Source organism: Prinia subflava, chromosome 29 (assembly GCF_021018805.1).
Source record: "Prinia subflava isolate CZ2003 ecotype Zambia chromosome 29, Cam_Psub_1.2, whole genome shotgun sequence".
Lineage (NCBI taxonomy): Eukaryota > Metazoa > Chordata > Aves > Passeriformes > Cisticolidae > Prinia > Prinia subflava.
In genome coordinates this window covers 8871-28020 of record NC_086275.1, presented here as the reverse complement: position 1 = coordinate 28020, position 19150 = coordinate 8871, and positions in this window count along the sequence as shown.

Genomic DNA, 19150 nt, shown 5'->3' with positions numbered 1-19150 from the left:
TTCCATGGGAAACTAAACTCACCTGGCCATGTTCCTGGTGTCAGATTGTGGGAGACATTTGGCACTCCAAAAGCAGCCCGAGTTCCAAAATGTGGCATCTTGCATCTGGGAGAAATCTTGAATATCACGGCATTTTTGCAGGCTGAAGCCGAGGTGGCCGGATGAGGGTGGTGGACACGAACGGTGGCCCTTTTCCATGGGAAACTAAACTCACCTGGCCATGTTCCTGGTGTCAGATTGTGGGAGACATTTGGCACTCCAAAAGCAGCCCGAGTTCCAAAATGTGGCATCTTGCATCTGGGAGAAATCTTGAATATCACGGCATTTTTGCAGGCCGAAGCCGAGGTGGCCGGATGAGGGTGGTGGACACGACCGGTGGCCCTTTTCCATGGGAAACTAAACTCACCTGGCCATGTTCCTGGTGTCAGATTGTGGGAGACATTTGGCACTCCAAAAGCAGCCCGAGTTCCAAAATGTGGCATCTTGCATCTGGGAGAAATCTTGAATATCACGGCATTTTTGCAGGCCGAAGCCGAGGTGGCCGGATGAGGGTGGTGGACACGAACGGTGGCCCTTTTCCATGGGAAACTAAACTCACCTGGCCATGTTCCTGGTGTCAGATTGTGGGAGACATTTGGCACTCCAAAAGCAGCCCGAGTTCCAAAATGTGGCATCTTGCATCTGGGAGAAATCTTGAATATCACGGCATTTTTTGCAGGCCGAAGCCGAGGTGGCCGGATGAGGGTGGTGGACACGAACGGTGGCCCTTTTCCATGGGAAACTAAACTCACCTGGCCATGTTCCTGGTGTCAGATTGTGGGAGACATTTGGCACTCCAAAAGCAGCCCGAGTTCCAAAATGTGGCATCCTCCATCTGGGAGAAATCTTGAATATCACGGCATTTTTGCAGGCTGAAGCCGAGGTGGCCGGATGACCGTGGTGGACACGAACGGTGGCCCTTTTCCATGGGAAACTAAACTCACCTGGCCATGTTCCTGGTGTCAGATTGTGGGAGACATTTGGCACTCCAAAAGCAGCCCGAGTTGCAAAATGTGGCATCTTGCATCTGGGAGAAATCTTGAATATCACGGCATTTTTGCAGGCTGAAGCCGAGGTGGCCGGATGAGGGTGGTGGACACGAACGGTGGCCCTTTTCCATGGGAAACTAAACTCACCTGGCCATGTTCCTGGTGTCAGATTGTGGGAGACATTTGGCACTCCAAAAGCAGCCCGAGTTCCAAAATGTGGCATCTTGCATCTGGGAGAAATCTTGAATATCACGGCATTTTTGCAGGCCGAAGCCGAGGTGGCCGGATGAGGGTGGTGGACAAGAACGGTGGCCCTTTTCCATGGGAAACTAAACTCACCTGGCCATGTTCCTGGTGTCAGATTGTGGGAGACATTTGGCACTCGAAAAGCAGCCCGAGTTCCAAAATGTGGCATCTTGCATCTGGGAGAAATCTTGAATATCACGGCATTTTTGCAGGCCGAAGCCGAGGTGGCCGGATGAGGGTGGTGGACACGACCGGTGGCCCTTTTCCATGGGAAACTAAACTCACCTGGCCATGTTCCTGGTGTCAGATTGTGGGAGACATTTGGCACTCCAAAAGCAGCCCGAGTTCCAAAATGTGGCATCTTGCATCTGGGAGAAATCTTGAATATCACGGCATTTTTGCAGGCTGAAGCCGAGGTGGCCGGATGAGGGTGGTGGACACGAACGGTGGCCCTTTTCCATGGGAAACTAAACTCACCTGGCCATGTTCCTGGTGTCAGAGTGTGGGAGACATTTGGCACTCCAAAAGCAGCCCGAGTTCCAAAATGTGGCATCTTGCATCTGGGAGAAATCTTGAATATCACGGCATTTTTGCAGGCTGAAGCCGAGGTGGCCGGATGAGGGTGGTGGACACGAACGGTGGCCCTTTTCCATGGGAAACTAAACTCACCTGGCCATGTTCCTGGTGTCAGATTGTGGGAGACATTTGGCACTCCAAAAGCAGCCCGAGTTCCAAAATGTGGCATCTTGCATCTGGGAGAAATCTTGAATATCACGGCATTTTTGCAGGCCGAAGCCGAGGTGGCCGGATGAGGGTGGTGGACACGACCGGTGGCCCTTTTCCATGGGAAACTAAACTCACCTGGCCATGTTCCTGGTGTCAGATTGTGGGAGACATTTGGCACTCCAAAAGCAGCCCGAGTTCCAAAATGTGGCATCTTGCATCTGGGAGAAATCTTGAATATCACGGCATTTTTGCAGGCCGAAGCCGAGGTGGCCGGATGAGGGTGGTGGACACGAACGGTGGCCCTTTTCCATGGGAAACTAAACTCACCTGGCCATGTTCCTGGTGTCAGATTGTGGGAGACATTTGGCACTCCAAAAGCAGCCCGAGTTCCAAAATGTGGCATCTTGCATCTGGGAGAAATCTTGAATATCACGGCATTTTTTGCAGGCCGAAGCCGAGGTGGCCGGATGAGGGTGGTGGACACGAACGGTGGCCCTTTTCCATGGGAAACTAAACTCACCTGGCCATGTTCCTGGTGTCAGATTGTGGGAGACATTTGGCACTCCAAAAGCAGCCCGAGTTCCAAAATGTGGCATCCTCCATCTGGGAGAAATCTTGAATATCACGGCATTTTTGCAGGCTGAAGCCGAGGTGGCCGGATGACCGTGGTGGACACGAACGGTGGCCCTTTTCCATGGGAAACTAAACTCACCTGGCCATGTTCCTGGTGTCAGATTGTGGGAGACATTTGGCACTCCAAAAGCAGCCCGAGTTGCAAAATGTGGCATCTTGCATCTGGGAGAAATCTTGAATATCACGGCATTTTTGCAGGCTGAAGCCGAGGTGGCCGGATGAGGGTGGTGGACACGAACGGTGGCCCTTTTCCATGGGAAACTAAACTCACCTGGCCATGTTCCTGGTGTCAGATTGTGGGAGACATTTGGCACTCCAAAAGCAGCCCGAGTTCCAAAATGTGGCATCTTGCATCTGGGAGAAATCTTGAATATCACGGCATTTTTGCAGGCCGAAGCCGAGGTGGCCGGATGAGGGTGGTGGACAAGAACGGTGGCCCTTTTCCATGGGAAACTAAACTCACCTGGCCATGTTCCTGGTGTCAGATTGTGGGAGACATTTGGCACTCGAAAAGCAGCCCGAGTTCCAAAATGTGGCATCTTGCATCTGGGAGAAATCTTGAATATCACGGCATTTTTGCAGGCCGAAGCCGAGGTGGCCGGATGAGGGTGGTGGACACGACCGGTGGCCCTTTTCCATGGGAAACTAAACTCACCTGGCCATGTTCCTGGTGTCAGATTGTGGGAGACATTTGGCACTCCAAAAGCAGCCCGAGTTCCAAAATGTGGCATCTTGCATCTGGGAGAAATCTTGAATATCACGGCATTTTTGCAGGCTGAAGCCGAGGTGGCCGGATGAGGGTGGTGGACACGAACGGTGGCCCTTTTCCATGGGAAACTAAACTCACCTGGCCATGTTCCTGGTGTCAGAGTGTGGGAGACATTTGGCACTCCAAAAGCAGCCCGAGTTCCAAAATGTGGCATCTTGCATCTGGGAGAAATCTTGAATATCACGGCATTTTTGCAGGCTGAAGCCGAGGTGGCCGGATGAGGGTGGTGGACACGAACGGTGGCCCTTTTCCATGGGAAACTAAACTCACCTGGCCATGTTCCTGGTGTCAGATTGTGGGAGACATTTGGCACTCCAAAAGCAGCCCGAGTTCCAAAATGTGGCATCTTGCATCTGGGAGAAATCTTGAATATCACGGCATTTTTGCAGGCTGAAACCGAGGTGGCCGGATGACCGTGGTGGACACGAACGGTGGCCCTTTTCCATGGGAAACTAAACTCACCTGGCCATGTTCCTGGTGTCAGATTGTGGGAGACATTTGGCACTCCAAAAGCAGCCCGAGTTGCAAAATGTGGCATCTTGCATCTGGGAGAAATCTTGAATATCACGGCATTTTTGCAGGCTGAAGCCGAGGTGGCCGGATGAGGGTGGTGGACAGGAACGGTGGCCCTTTTCCATGGGAAACTAAACTCACCTGGCCATGTTCCTGGTGTCAGATTGTGGGAGACATTTGGCACTCGAAAAGCAGCCCGAGTTCCAAAATGTGGCATCTTGCATCTGGGAGAAATCTTGAATATCACGGCATTTTTGCAGGCCGAAGCCGAGGTGGCCGGATGAGGGTGGTGGACACGACCGGTGGTTCTTTTCCATGGGAAACTAAACTCACCTGGCCATGTTCCTGGTGTCAGATTGTGGGAGACATTTGGCACTCCAAAAGCAGCCCGAGTTCCAAAATGTGGCATCTTGCATCTGGGAGAAATCTTGAATATCACGGCATTTTTGCAGGCTGAAGCCGAGGTGGCCGGATGAGGGTGGTGGACACGAACGGTGGCCCTTTTCCATGGGAAACTAAACTCACCTGGCCATGTTCCTGGTGTCAGATTGTGGGAGACATTTGGCACTCGAAAAGCAGCCCGAGTTCCAAAATGTGGCATCTTGCATCTGGGAGAAATCTTGAATATCACGGCATTTTTGCAGGCCGAAGCCGAGGTGGCCGGATGAGGGTGGTGGACACGACCGGTGGCCCTTTTCCATGGGAAACTAAACTCACCTGGCCATGTTCCTGGTGTCAGATTGTGGGAGACATTTGGCACTCGAAAAGCAGCCCGAGTTCCAAAATGTGGCATCTTGCATCTGGGAGAAATCTTGAATATCACGGCATTTTTGCAGGCTGAAGCCGAGGTGGCCGGATGAGGGTGGTGGACACGAACGGTGGCCCTTTTCCATGGGAAACTAAACTCACCTGGCCATGTTCCTGGTGTCAGATTGTGGGAGACATTTGGCACTCCAAAATCAGCCCGAGTTCCAAAATGTGGCATCTTGCATCTGGGAGAAATCTTGAATATCACAGCATTTTTGCAGGCTGAAGCCGAGGTGGCCGGATGAGGGTGGTGGACACGACCGGTGGCCCTTTTCCATGGGAAACTAAACTCACCTGGCCATGTTCCTGGTGTCAGATTGTGGGAGACATTTGGCACTCCAAAAGCAGCCCGAGTTCCAAAATGTGGCATCTTGCATCTGGGAGAAATCTTGAATATCACGGCATTTTTGCAGGCTGAAGCCGAGGTGGCCGGATGAGGGTGGTGGACACGACCGGTGGCCCTTTTCCATGGGAAACTAAACTCACCTGGCCATGTTCCTGGTGTCAGATTGTGGGAGACATTTGGCACTCCAAAAGCAGCCCGAGTTCCAAAATGTGGCATCTTGCATCTGGGAGAAATCTTGAATATCACGGCATTTTTGCAGGCCGAAGCCGAGGTGGCCGGATGAGGGTGGTGGACACGACCGGTGGCCCTTTTCCATGGGAAATTAAACTCACCTGGCCATGTTCCTGGTGTCAGATTGTGGGAGACATTTGGCACTCCAAAAGCAGCCCGAGTTCCAAAATGTGGCATCTTGCATCTGGGAGAAATCTTGAATATCACAGCATTTTTGCAGGCCGAACCCGAGGTGGCCGGATGAGGGTGGTGGACACGAACGGTGGCCCTTTTCCATGGGAAACTAAACTCACCTGGCCATGTTCCTGGTGTCAGATTGTGGGAGACATTTGGCACTCCAAAAGCAGCCCGAGTTCCAAAATGTGGCATCTTGCATCTGGGAGAAATCTTGAATATCACGGCATTTTTGCAGGCCGAAGCCGAGGTGGCCGGATGAGGGTGGTGGACACGAACGGTGGCCCTTTTCCATGGGAAACTAAACTCACCTGGCCATGTTCCTGGTGTCAGATTGTGGGAGACATTTGGCACTCCAAAAGCAGCCCGAGTTCCAAAATGTGGCATCTTGCATCTGGGAGAAATCTTGAATATCACGGCATTTTTGCAGGCCGAAGCCGAGGTGGCCGGATGAGGGTGGTGGACACGAACGGTGGCCCTTTTCCATGGGAAACTAAACTCACCTGGCCATGTTCCTGGTGTCAGATTGTGGGAGACATTTGGCACTCGAAAAGCAGCCCGAGTTCCAAAATGTGGCATCTTGCATCTGGGAGAAATCTTGAATATCACGGCATTTTTGCAGGCCGAAGCCGAGGTGGCCGGATGAGGGTGGTGGACACGACCGGTGGCCCTTTTCCATGGGAAACTAAACTCACCTGGCCATGTTCCTGGTGTCAGATTGTGGGAGACATTTGGCACTCCAAAAGCAGCCCGAGTTCCAAAATGTGGCATCTTGCATCTGGGAGAAATCTTGAATATCACGGCATTTTTGCAGGCCGAAGCCGAGGTGGCCGGATGAGGGTGGTGGACACGAACGGTGGCCCTTTTCCATGGGAAACTAAACTCACCTGGCCATGTTCCTGGTGTCAGATTGTGGGAGACATTTGGCACTCCAAAAGCAGCCCGAGTTCCAAAATGTGGCATCTTGCATCTGGGAGAAATCTTGAATATCACGGCATTTTTGCAGGCCGAAGCCGAGGTGGCCGGATGAGGGTGGTGGACACGACAACGGCGGCCCTTTTCCATGGGAAACTAAACTCACCTGGCCATGTTCCTGGTGTCAGATTGTGGGAGACATTTGGCACTCCAAAAGCAGCCCGAGTTCCAAAATGTGGCATCTTGCATCTGGGAGAAATCTTGAATATCACGGCATTTTTGCAGGCCGAAGCCGAGGTGGCCGGATGAGGGTGGTGGACACGAACGGTGGCCCTTTTCCATGGGAAACTAAACTCACCTGGCCATGTTCCTGGTGTCAGATTGTGGGAGACATTTGGCACTCCAAAAGCAGCCCGAGTTCCAAAATGTGGCATCTTGCATCTGGAGAAATCTTGAATATCACGGCATTTTTGCAGGCCGAAGCCGAGGTGGCCGGATGAGGGTGGTGGACACGAACGGTGGCCCTTTTCCATGGGAAACTAAACTCACCTGGCCATGTTCCTGGTGTCAGATTGTGGGAGACATTTGGCACTCCAAAAGCAGCCCGAGTTCCAAAATGTGGCATCTTGCATCTGGAGAAATCTTGAATATCACGGCATTTTTGCAGGCCGAAGCCGAGGTGGCCGGATGAGGGTGGTGGACACGAACGGTGGCCCTTTTCCATGGGAAACTAAACTCACCTGGCCATGTTCCTGGTGTCAGATTGTGGGAGACATTTGGCACTCCAAAAGCAGCCCGAGTTCCAAAATGTGGCATCTTGCATCTGGGAGAAATCTTGAATATCACGGCATTTTTGCAGGCCGAAGCCGAGGTGGCCGGATGAGGGTGGTGGACACGAACGGTGGCCCTTTTCCATGGGAAACTAAACTCACCTGGCCATGTTCCTGGTGTCAGATTGTGGGAGACATTTGGCACTCCAAAAGCAGCCCGAGTTCCAAAATGTGGCATCTTGCATCTGGGAGAAATCTTGAATATCACGGCATTTTTGCAGGCCGAAGCCGAGGTGGCCGGATGAGGGTGGTGGACACGAACGGTGGCCCTTTTCCATGGGAAACTAAACTCACCTGGCCATGTTCCTGGTGTCAGATTGTGGGAGACATTTGGCACTCCAAAAGCAGCCCGAGTTCCAAAATGTGGCATCTTGCATCTGGGAGAAATCTTGAATATCACGGCATTTTTGCAGGCCGAAGCCGAGGTGGCCGGATGAGGGTGGTGGACACGAACGGTGGCCCTTTTCCATGGGAAACTAAACTCACCTGGCCATGTTCCTGGTGTCAGATTGTGGGAGACATTTGGCACTCCAAAAGCAGCCCGAGTTCCAAAATGTGGCATCTTGCATCTGGGAGAAATCTTGAATCTCACGGCATTTTTGCAGGCCGAAGCCGAGGTGGCCGGATGAGGGTGGTGGACACGAACGGTGGCCCTTTTCCATGGGAAACTAAACTCACCTGGCCATGTTCCTGGTGTCAGATTGTGGGAGACATTTGGCACTCCAAAAGCAGCCCGAGTTCCAAAATGTGGCATCTTGCATCTGGGAGAAATCTTGAATATCACGGCATTTTTGCAGGCCGAAGCCGAGGTGGCCGGATGAGGGTGGTGGACACGAACGGCGGCCCTTTTCCATGGGAAACTAAACTCACCTGGCCCTGTTCCTGGTGTCAGATTGTGGGAGACATTTGGCACTCCAAAGGCAGCCCGAGTTCCAAAATGTGGCATCTTGCATCTGGGAGAAATCTTGAATATCACGGCATTTTTGCAGGCCGAAGCCGAGGTGGCCGGATGAGGGTGGTGGACACGAACGGCGGCCCTTTTCAATGGGAAACTAAACTCACCTGGCCATGTTCCTGGTGTCAGATTGTGGGAGACATTTGGCACTCCAAAAGCAGCCCGAGTTCCAAAATGTGGCATCTTGCATCTGGGAGAAATCTTGAATATCACGGCATTTTTGCAGGCCGAAGCCGAGGTGGCCGGATGAGGGTGGTGGACACGAACGGTGGCCCTTTTCCATGGGAAACTAAACTCACCTGGCCATGTTCCTGGTGTCAGATTGTGGGAGACATTTGGCACTCCAAAAGCAGCCCGAGTTCCAAAATGTGGCATCTTGCATCTGGGAGAAATCTTGAATATCACGGCATTTTTGCAGGCCGAAGCCGAGGTGGCCGGATGAGGGTGGTGGACACGAACGGCGGCCCTTTTCCATGGGAAACTAAACTCACCTGGCCATGTTCCTCGTGTCAGATTGTGGGAGACATTTGGCACTCCAAAAGCAGCCCGAGTTCCAAAATGTGGCATCTTGCATCTGGGAGAAATCTTGAATATCACGGCATTTTTGCAGACCGAAGCCGAGGTGGCCGGATGAGGGTGGTGGACACGAACGGCGGCCCTTTTCCATGGGAAACTAAACTCACCTGGCCATGTTCCTGGTGTCAGATTGTGGGAGACATTTGGCACTCCAAAAGCAGCCCGAGTTCCAAAATGTGGCATCTTGCATCTGGGAGAAATCTTGAATATCACGGCATTTTTGCAGGCCGAAGCCGAGGTGGCCGGATGAGGGTGGTGGACACGAACGGTGGCCCTTTTCCATGGGAAACTAAACTCACCTGGCCATGTTCCTGGTGTCAGATTGTGGGAGACATTTGGCACTCCAAAAGCAGCCCGAGTTCCAAAATGTGGCATCTTGCATCTGGGAGAAATCTTGAATATCACGGCATTTTTGCAGGCCGAAGCCGAGGTGGCCGGATGAGGGTGGTGGACACGAACGGTGGCCCTTTTCCATGGGAAACTAAACTCACCTGGCCATGTTCCTGGTGTCAGATTGTGGGAGACATTTGGCACTCCAAAAGCAGCCCGAGTTCCAAAATGTGGCATCTTGCATCTGGGAGAAATCTTGAATATCACGGCATTTTTGCAGGCCGAAGCCGAGGTGGCCGGATGAGGGTGGTGGACACGAACGGCGGCCCTTTTCCATGGGAAACTAAACTCACCTGGCCATGTTCCTGGTGTCAGATTGTGGGAGACATTTGGCACTCCAAAAGCAGCCCGAGTTCCAAAATGTGGCATCTTGCATCTGGGAGAAATCTTGAATATCACGGCATTTTTGCAGGCCGAAGCCGAGGTGGCCGGATGAGGGTGGTGGACACGAACGGCGGCCCTTTTCCATGGGAAACTAAACTCACCTGGCCATGTTCCTGGTGTCAGATTGTGGGAGACATTTGGCACTCCAAAAGCAGCCCGAGTTCCAAAATGTGGCATCTTGCATCTGGGAGAAATCTTGAATCTCACGGCATTTTTGCAGGCCGAAGCCGAGGTGGCCGGATGAGGGTGGTGGACACGAACGGCGGCCCTTTTCCATGGGAAACTAAACTCACCTGGCCATGTTCCTGGTGTCAGATTGTGGGAGACATTTGGCACTCCAAAAGCAGCCCGAGTTCCAAAATGTGGCATCTTGCATCTGGGAGAAATCTTGAATATCACGGCATTTTTGCAGGCCGAAGCCGAGGTGGCCGGATGAGGGTGGTGGACACGAACGGCGGCCCTTTTCCATGGGAAACTAAACTCACCTGGCCATGTTCCTGGTGTCAGATTGTGGGAGACATTTGGCACTCCAAAAGCAGCCCGAGTTCCAAAATGTGGCATCTTGCATCTGGGAGAAATCTTGAATATCACGGCATTTTTGCAGGCCGAAGCCGAGGTGGCCGGATGAGGGTGGTGGACACGAACGGTGGCCCTTTTCCATGGGAAACTAAACTCACCTGGCCCTGTTCCTGGTGTCAGATTGTGGGAGACATTTGGCACTCCAAAGGCAGCCCGAGTTCCAAAATGTGGCATCTTGCATCTGGGAGAAATCTTGAATATCACGGCATTTTTGCAGGCCGAAGCCGAGGTGGCCGGATGAGGGTGGTGGACACGAACGGCGGCCCTTTTCAATGGGAAACTAAACTCACCTGGCCATGTTCCTGGTGTCAGATTGTGGGAGACATTTGGCACTCCAAAAGCAGCCCGAGTTCCAAAATGTGGCATCTTGCATCTGGGAGAAATCTTGAATATCACGGCATTTTTGCAGGCCGAAGCCGAGGTGGCCGGATGAGGGTGGTGGACACGAACGGTGGCCCTTTTCCATGGGAAACTAAACTCACCTGGCCATGTTCCTGGTGTCAGATTGTGGGAGACATTTGGCACTCCAAAAGCAGCCCGAGTTCCAAAATGTGGCATCTTGCATCTGGGAGAAATCTTGAATATCACGGCATTTTTGCAGGCCGAAGCCGAGGTGGCCGGATGAGGGTGGTGGACACGAACGGCGGCCCTTTTCCATGGGAAACTAAACTCACCTGGCCATGTTCCTGGTGTCAGATTGTGGGAGACATTTGGCACTCCAAAAGCAGCCCGAGTTCCAAAATGTGGCATCTTGCATCTGGGAGAAATCTTGAATATCACGGCATTTTTGCAGGCCGAAGCCGAGGTGGCCGGATGAGGGTGGTGGACACGAACGGTGGCCCTTTTCCATGGGAAACTAAACTCACCTGGCCATGTTCCTGGTGTCAGATTGTGGGAGACATTTGGCACTCCAAAAGCAGCCCGAGTTCCAAAATGTGGCATCTTGCATCTGGGAGAAATCTTGAATATCACGGCATTTTTGCAGGCCGAAGCCGAGGTGGCCGGATGAGGGTGGTGGACACGAACGGTGGCCCTTTTCCATGGGAAACTAAACTCACCTGGCCATGTTCCTGGTGTCAGATTGTGGGAGACATTTGGCACTCCAAAAGCAGCCCGAGTTCCAAAATGTGGCATCTTGCATCTGGGAGAAATCTTGAATATCACGGCATTTTTGCAGGCCGAAGCCGAGGTGGCTGGATGAGGGTGGTGGACACGAACGGTGGCCCTTTTCCATGGGAAACTAAACTCACCTGGCCATGTTCCTGGTGTCAGATTGTGGGAGACATTTGGCACTCCAAAAGCAGCCCGAGTTCCAAAATGTGGCATCTTGCATCTGGGAGAAATCTTGAATATCACGGCATTTTTGCAGGCCGAAGCCGAGGTGGCCGGATGAGGGTGGTGGACACGAACGGTGGCCCTTTTCCATGGGAAACTAAACTCACCTGGCCATGTTCCTGGTGTCAGATTGTGGGAGACATTTGGCACTCCAAAAGCAGCCCGAGTTCCAAAATGTGGCATCTTGCATCTGGGAGAAATCTTGAATATCACGGCATTTTTGCAGGCCGAAGCCGAGGTGGCCGGATGAGGGTGGTGGACACGAACGGCGGCCCTTTTCCATGGGAAACTAAACTCACCTGGCCATGTTCCTCGTGTCAGATTGTGGGAGACATTTGGCACTCCAAAAGCAGCCCGAGTTCCAAAATGTGGCATCTTGCATCTGGGAGAAATCTTGAATATCACGGCATTTTTGCAGGCCGAAGCCGAGGTGGCCGGATGAGGGTGGTGGACACGAACGGTGGCCCTTTTCCATGGGAAACTAAACTCACTTGGCCATGTTCCTGGTGTCAGATTGTGGGAGACATTTGGCACTCCAAAAGCAGCCCGAGTTCCAAAATGTGGCATCTTGCATCTGGGAGAAATCTTGAATATCACGGCATTTTTGCAGGCCGAAGCCGAGGTGGCCGGATGAGGGTGGTGGACACGAACGGCGGCCCTTTTCCATGGGAAACTAAACTCACCTGGCCATGTTCCTGGTGTCAGATTGTGGGAGACATTTGGCACTCCAAAAGCAGCCCGAGTTCCAAAATGTGGCATCTTGCATCTGGGAGAAATCTTGAATATCACGGCATTTTTGCAGGCCGAAGCCGAGGTGGCCGGATGAGGGTGGTGGACACGAACGGTGGCCCTTTTCCATGGGAAACTAAACTCACCTGGCCATGTTCCTGGTGTCAGATTGTGGGAGACATTTGGCACTCCAAAAGCAGCCCGAGTTCCAAAATGTGGCATCTTGCATCTGGGAGAAATCTTGAATATCACGGCATTTTTGCAGGCCGAAGCCGAGGTGGCCGGATGAGGGTGGTGGACACGAACGGTGGCCCTTTTCCATGGGAAACTAAACTCACCTGGCCATGTTCCTGGTGTCAGATTGTGGGAGACATTTGGCACTCCAAAAGCAGCCCGAGTTCCAAAATGTGACATCTTGCATCTGGGAGAAATCTTGAATATCACGGCATTTTTGCAGGCCGAAGCCGAGGTGGCCGGATGAGGGTGGTGGACACGAACGGTGGCCCTTTTCCATGGGAAACTAAACTCACCTGGCCATGTTCCTGGTGTCAGATTGTGGGAGACATTTGGCACTCCAAAAGCAGCCCGAGTTCCAAAATGTGGCATCTTGCATCTGGGAGAAATCTTGAATATCACGGCATTTTTGCAGGCCGAAGCCGAGGTGGCCGGATGAGGGTGGTGGACACGAACGGTGGCCCTTTTCCATGGGAAACTAAACTCACCTGGCCATGTTCCTGGTGTCAGATTGTGGGAGACATTTGGCACTCCAAAAGCAGCCCGAGTTCCAAAATGTGGCATCTTGCATCTGGGAGAAATCTTGAATATCACGGCATTTTTGCAGGCCGAAGCCGAGGTGGCCGGATGAGGGTGGTGGACACGAACGGTGGCCCTTTTCCATGGGAAACTAAACTCACCTGGCCATGTTCCTGGTGTCAGATTGTGGGAGACATTTGGCACTCCAAAAGCAGCCCGAGTTCCAAAATGTGGCATCTTGCATCTGGGAGAAATCTTGAATATCACGGCATTTTTGCAGGCCGAAGCCGAGGTGGCCGGATGAGGGTGGTGGACACGAACGGCGGCCCTTTTCCATGGGAAACTAAACTCACCTGGCCATGTTCCTGGTGTCAGATTGTGGGAGACATTTGGCACTCCAAAAGCAGCCCGAGTTCCAAAATGTGGCATCTTGCATCTGGGAGAAATCTTGAATATCACGGCATTTTTGCAGGCCGAAGCCGAGGTGGCCGGATGAGGGTGGTGGACACGAACGGCGGCCCTTTTCCATGGGAAACTAAACTCACCTGGCCATGTTCCTGGTGTCAGATTGTGGGAGACATTTGGCACTCCAAAAGCAGCCCGAGTTCCAAAATGTGGCATCTTGCATCTGGGAGAAATCTTGAATCTCACGGCATTTTTGCAGGCCGAAGCCGAGGTGGCCGGATGAGGGTGGTGGACACGAACGGCGGCCCTTTTCCATGGGAAACTAAACTCACCTGGCCATGTTCCTGGTGTCAGATTGTGGGAGACATTTGGCACTCCAAAAGCAGCCCGAGTTCCAAAATGTGGCATCTTGCATCTGGGAGAAATCTTGAATATCACGGCATTTTTGCAGGCCGAAGCCGAGGTGGCCGGATGAGGGTGGTGGACACGAACGGCGGCCCTTTTCCATGGGAAACTAAACTCACCTGGCCATGTTCCTGGTGTCAGATTGTGGGAGACATTTGGCACTCCAAAAGCAGCCCGAGTTCCAAAATGTGGCATCTTGCATCTGGGAGAAATCTTGAATATCACGGCATTTTTGCAGGCCGAAGCCGAGGTGGCCGGATGAGGGTGGTGGACACGAACGGTGGCCCTTTTCCATGGGAAACTAAACTCACCTGGCCCTGTTCCTGGTGTCAGATTGTGGGAGACATTTGGCACTCCAAAGGCAGCCCGAGTTCCAAAATGTGGCATCTTGCATCTGGGAGAAATCTTGAATATCACGGCATTTTTGCAGGCCGAAGCCGAGGTGGCCGGATGAGGGTGGTGGACACGAACGGCGGCCCTTTTCAATGGGAAACTAAACTCACCTGGCCATGTTCCTGGTGTCAGATTGTGGGAGACATTTGGCACTCCAAAAGCAGCCCGAGTTCCAAAATGTGGCATCTTGCATCTGGGAGAAATCTTGAATATCACGGCATTTTTGCAGGCCGAAGCCGAGGTGGCCGGATGAGGGTGGTGGACACGAACGGTGGCCCTTTTCCATGGGAAACTAAACTCACCTGGCCATGTTCCTGGTGTCAGATTGTGGGAGACATTTGGCACTCCAAAAGCAGCCCGAGTTCCAAAATGTGGCATCTTGCATCTGGGAGAAATCTTGAATATCACGGCATTTTTGCAGGCCGAAGCCGAGGTGGCCGGATGAGGGTGGTGGACACGAACGGCGGCCCTTTTCCATGGGAAACTAAACTCACCTGGCCATGTTCCTGGTGTCAGATTGTGGGAGACATTTGGCACTCCAAAAGCAGCCCGAGTTCCAAAATGTGGCATCTTGCATCTGGGAGAAATCTTGAATATCACGGCATTTTTGCAGGCCGAAGCCGAGGTGGCCGGATGAGGGTGGTGGACACGAACGGTGGCCCTTTTCCATGGGAAACTAAACTCACCTGGCCATGTTCCTGGTGTCAGATTGTGGGAGACATTTGGCACTCCAAAAGCAGCCCGAGTTCCAAAATGTGGCATCTTGCATCTGGGAGAAATCTTGAATATCACGGCATTTTTGCAGGCCGAAGCCGAGGTGGCCGGATGAGGGTGGTGGACACGAACGGTGGCCCTTTTCCATGGGAAACTAAACTCACCTGGCCATGTTCCTGGTGTCAGATTGTGGGAGACATTTGGCACTCCAAAAGCAGCCCGAGTTCCAAAATGTGGCATCTTGCATCTGGGAGAAATCTTGAATATCACGGCATTTTTGCAGGCCGAAGCCGAGGTGGCTGGATGAGGGTGGTGGACACGAACGGTGGCCCTTTTCCATGGGAAACTAAACTCACCTGGCCATGTTCCTGGTGTCAGATTGTGGGAGACATTTGGCACTCCAAAAGCAGCCCGAGTTCCAAAATGTGGCATCTTGCATCTGGGAGAAATCTTGAATATCACGGCATTTTTGCAGGCCGAAGCCGAGGTGGCCGGATGAGGGTGGTGGACACGAACGGTGGCCCTTTTCCATGGGAAACTAAACTCACCTGGCCATGTTCCTGGTGTCAGATTGTGGGAGACATTTGGCACTCCAAAAGCAGCCCGAGTTCCAAAATGTGGCATCTTGCATCTGGGAGAAATCTTGAATATCACGGCATTTTTGCAGGCCGAAGCCGAGGTGGCCGGATGAGGGTGGTGGACACGAACGGTGGCCCTTTTCCATGGGAAACTAAACTCACCTGGCCATGTTCCTCGTGTCAGATTGTGGGAGACATTTGGCACTCCAAAAGCAGCCCGAGTTCCAAAATGTGGCATCTTGCATCTGGGAGAAATCTTGAATATCACGGCATTTTTGCAGGCCGAAGCCGAGGTGGCCGGATGAGGGTGGTGGACACGAACGGTGGCCCTTTTCCATGGGAAACTAAACTCACTTGGCCATGTTCCTGGTGTCAGATTGTGGGAGACATTTGGCACTCCAAAAGCAGCCCGAGTTCCAAAATGTGGCATCTTGCATCTGGGAGAAATCTTGAATATCACGGCATTTTTGCAGGCCGAAGCCGAGGTGGCCGGATGAGGGTGGTGGACACGAACGGCGGCCCTTTTCCATGGGAAACTAAACTCACCTGGCCATGTTCCTGGTGTCAGATTGTGGGAGACATTTGGCACTCCAAAAGCAGCCCGAGTTCCAAAATGTGGCATCTTGCATCTGGGAGAAATCTTGAATATCACGGCATTTTTGCAGGCCGAAGCCGAGGTGGCCGGATGAGGGTGGTGGACACGAACGGTGGCCCTTTTCCATGGGAAACTAAACTCACCTGGCCATGTTCCTGGTGTCAGATTGTGGGAGACATTTGGCACTCCAAAAGCAGCCCGAGTTCCAAAATGTGGCATCTTGCATCTGGGAGAAATCTTGAATATCACGGCATTTTTGCAGGCCGAAGCCGAGGTGGCCGGATGAGGGTGGTGGACACGAACGGTGGCCCTTTTCCATGGGAAACTAAACTCACCTGGCCATGTTCCTGGTGTCAGATTGTGGGAGACATTTGGCACTCCAAAAGCAGCCCGAGTTCCAAAATGTGACATCTTGCATCTGGGAGAAATCTTGAATATCACGGCATTTTTGCAGGCCGAAGCCGAGGTGGCCGGATGAGGGTGGTGGACACGAACGGTGGCCCTTTTCCATGGGAAACTAAACTCACCTGGCCATGTTCCTGGTGTCAGATTGTGGGAGACATTTGGCACTCCAAAAGCAGCCCGAGTTCCAAAATGTGGCATCTTGCATCTGGGAGAAATCTTGAATATCACGGCATTTTTGCAGGCCGAAGCCGAGGTGGCCGGATGAGGGTGGTGGACACGAACGGTGGCCCTTTTCCATGGGAAACTAAACTCACCTGGCCATGTTCCTGGTGTCAGATTGTGGGAGACATTTGGCACTCCAAAAGCAGCCCGAGTTCCAAAATGTGGCATCTTGCATCTGGGAGAAATCTTGAATATCACGGCATTTTTGCAGGCCGAAGCCGAGGTGGCCGGATGAGGGTGGTGGACACGAACGGTGGCCCTTTTCCATGGGAAACTAAACTCACCTGGCCATGTTCCTGGTGTCAGATTGTGGGAGACATTTGGCACTCCAAAAGCAGCCCGAGTTCCAAAATGTGGCATCTTGCATCTGGGAGAAATCTTGAATATCACGGCATTTTTGCAGGCCGAAGCCGAGGTGGCCGGATGAGGGTGGTGGACATGAACGGTGGCCCTTTTCCATGGGAAACTAAACTCACCTGGCCATGTTCCTGGTGTCAGATTGTGGGAGACATTTGGCACTCCAAAAGCAGCCCGAGTTCCAAAATGTGGCATCTTGCATCTGGGAGAAATCTTGAATATCACGGCATTTTTGCAGGCCGAAGCCGAGGTGGCCGGATGAGGGTGGTGGACACGAACGGTGGCCCTTTTCCATGGGAAACTAAACTCACCTGGCCATGTTCCTGGTGTCAGATTGTGGGAGACATTTGGCACTCCAAAAGCAGCCCGAGTTCCAAAATGTGGCATCTTGCATCTGGGAGAAATCTTGAATATCACGGCATTTTTGCAGGCCGAAGCCGAGGTGGCCGGATGAGGGTGGTGGACACGAACGGTGGCCCTTTTCCATGGGAAACTAAACTCACCTGGCCATGTTCCTGGTGTCAGATTGTGGGAGACATTTGGCACTCCAAAAGCAGCCCGAGTTCCAAAATGTGGCATCTTGCATCTGGGAGAAATCTTGAATATCACGGCATTTTTGCAGGCCGAAGCCGAGGTGGCCGGATGAGGGTGGTGGACACGAACGGTGGCCCTTTTCCATGGGAAACTAAACTCACCTGGCCATGTTCCTGGTGTCAGATTGTGGGAGACATTTGGCACTCCAAAAGCAGCCCGAGTTCCAAAATGTGGCATCTTGCATCTGGGAGAAATCTTGAATATCACGGCATTTTTGCAGGCCGAAGCCGAGGTGGCCGGATGAGGGTGGTGGACACGAACGGTGGCCCTTTTCCATGGGAAACTAAACTCACCTGGCCATGTTCCTGGTGTCAGATTGTGGGAGACATTTGGCACTCCAAAGGCAGCCCGAGTTCCAAAATGTGGCATCTTGCATCTGGGAGAAATCTTGAATATCACGGCATTTTTGCAGGCCGAAGCCGAGGTGGCCGGATGAGGGTGGTGGACACGAACGGCGGCCCTTTTCCATGGGAAACTAAACTCACCTGGCCATGTTCCTGGTGTCAGATTGTGGGAGACATTTGGCACTCCAAAAGCAGCCCGAGTTCCAAAATGTGGCATCTTGCATCTGGGAGAAATCTTGAATATCACGGCATTTTTGCAGGCCGAAGCCGAGGTGGCCGGATGAGGGTGGTGGACACGAACGGTGGCCCTTTTCCATGGGAAACTAAACTCACCTGGCCATGTTCCTGGTGTCAGATTGTGGGAGACATTTGGCACTCCAAAAGCAGCCCGAGTTCCAAAATGTGGCATCTTGCATCTGGGAGAAATCTTGAATATCACGGCATTTTTGCAGGCCGAAGCCGAGGTGGCCGGATGAGGGTGGTGGACACGAACGGTGGCCCTTTTCCATGGGAAACTAAACTCACCTGGCCATGTTCCTGGTGTCAGATTGTGGGAGACATTTGGCACTCCAAAAGCAGCCCGAGTTCCAAAATGTGGCATCTTGCATCTGGGAGAAATCTTGAATATCACGGCATTTTTGCAGGCCGAAGCCGAGGTGGCCGGATGAGGGTGGTGGACACGAACGGTGGCCCTTTTCCATGGGAAACTAAACTCACCTGGCCATGTTCCTGGTGTCAGATTGTGGGAGACATTTGGCACTCCAAAAGCAGCCCGAGTTCCAAAATGTGGCATCTTGCATCTGGGAGAAATCTTGAATATCACGGCATTTTTGCAGGCCGAAGCCGAGGTGGCCGGATGAGGGTGGTGGACACGAACGGTGGCCCTTTTCCATGGGAAACTAAACTCACCTGGCCATGTTCCTGGTGTCAGATTGTGGGAGACATTTGGCACTCCAAAAGCAGCCCGAGTTCCAAAATGTGGCATCTTGCATCTGGGAGAAATCTTGAATATCACGGCATTTTTGCAGGCCGAAGCCGAGGTGGCCGGATGAGGGTGGTGGACACGAACGGCGGCCCTTTTCCATGGGAAACTAAACTCACCTGGCCATGTTCCTGGTGTCAGATTGTGGGAGACATTTGGCACTCCAAAAGCAGCCCGAGTTCCAAAATGTGGCATCTTGCATCTGGGAGAAATCTTGAATATCACGGCATTTTTGCA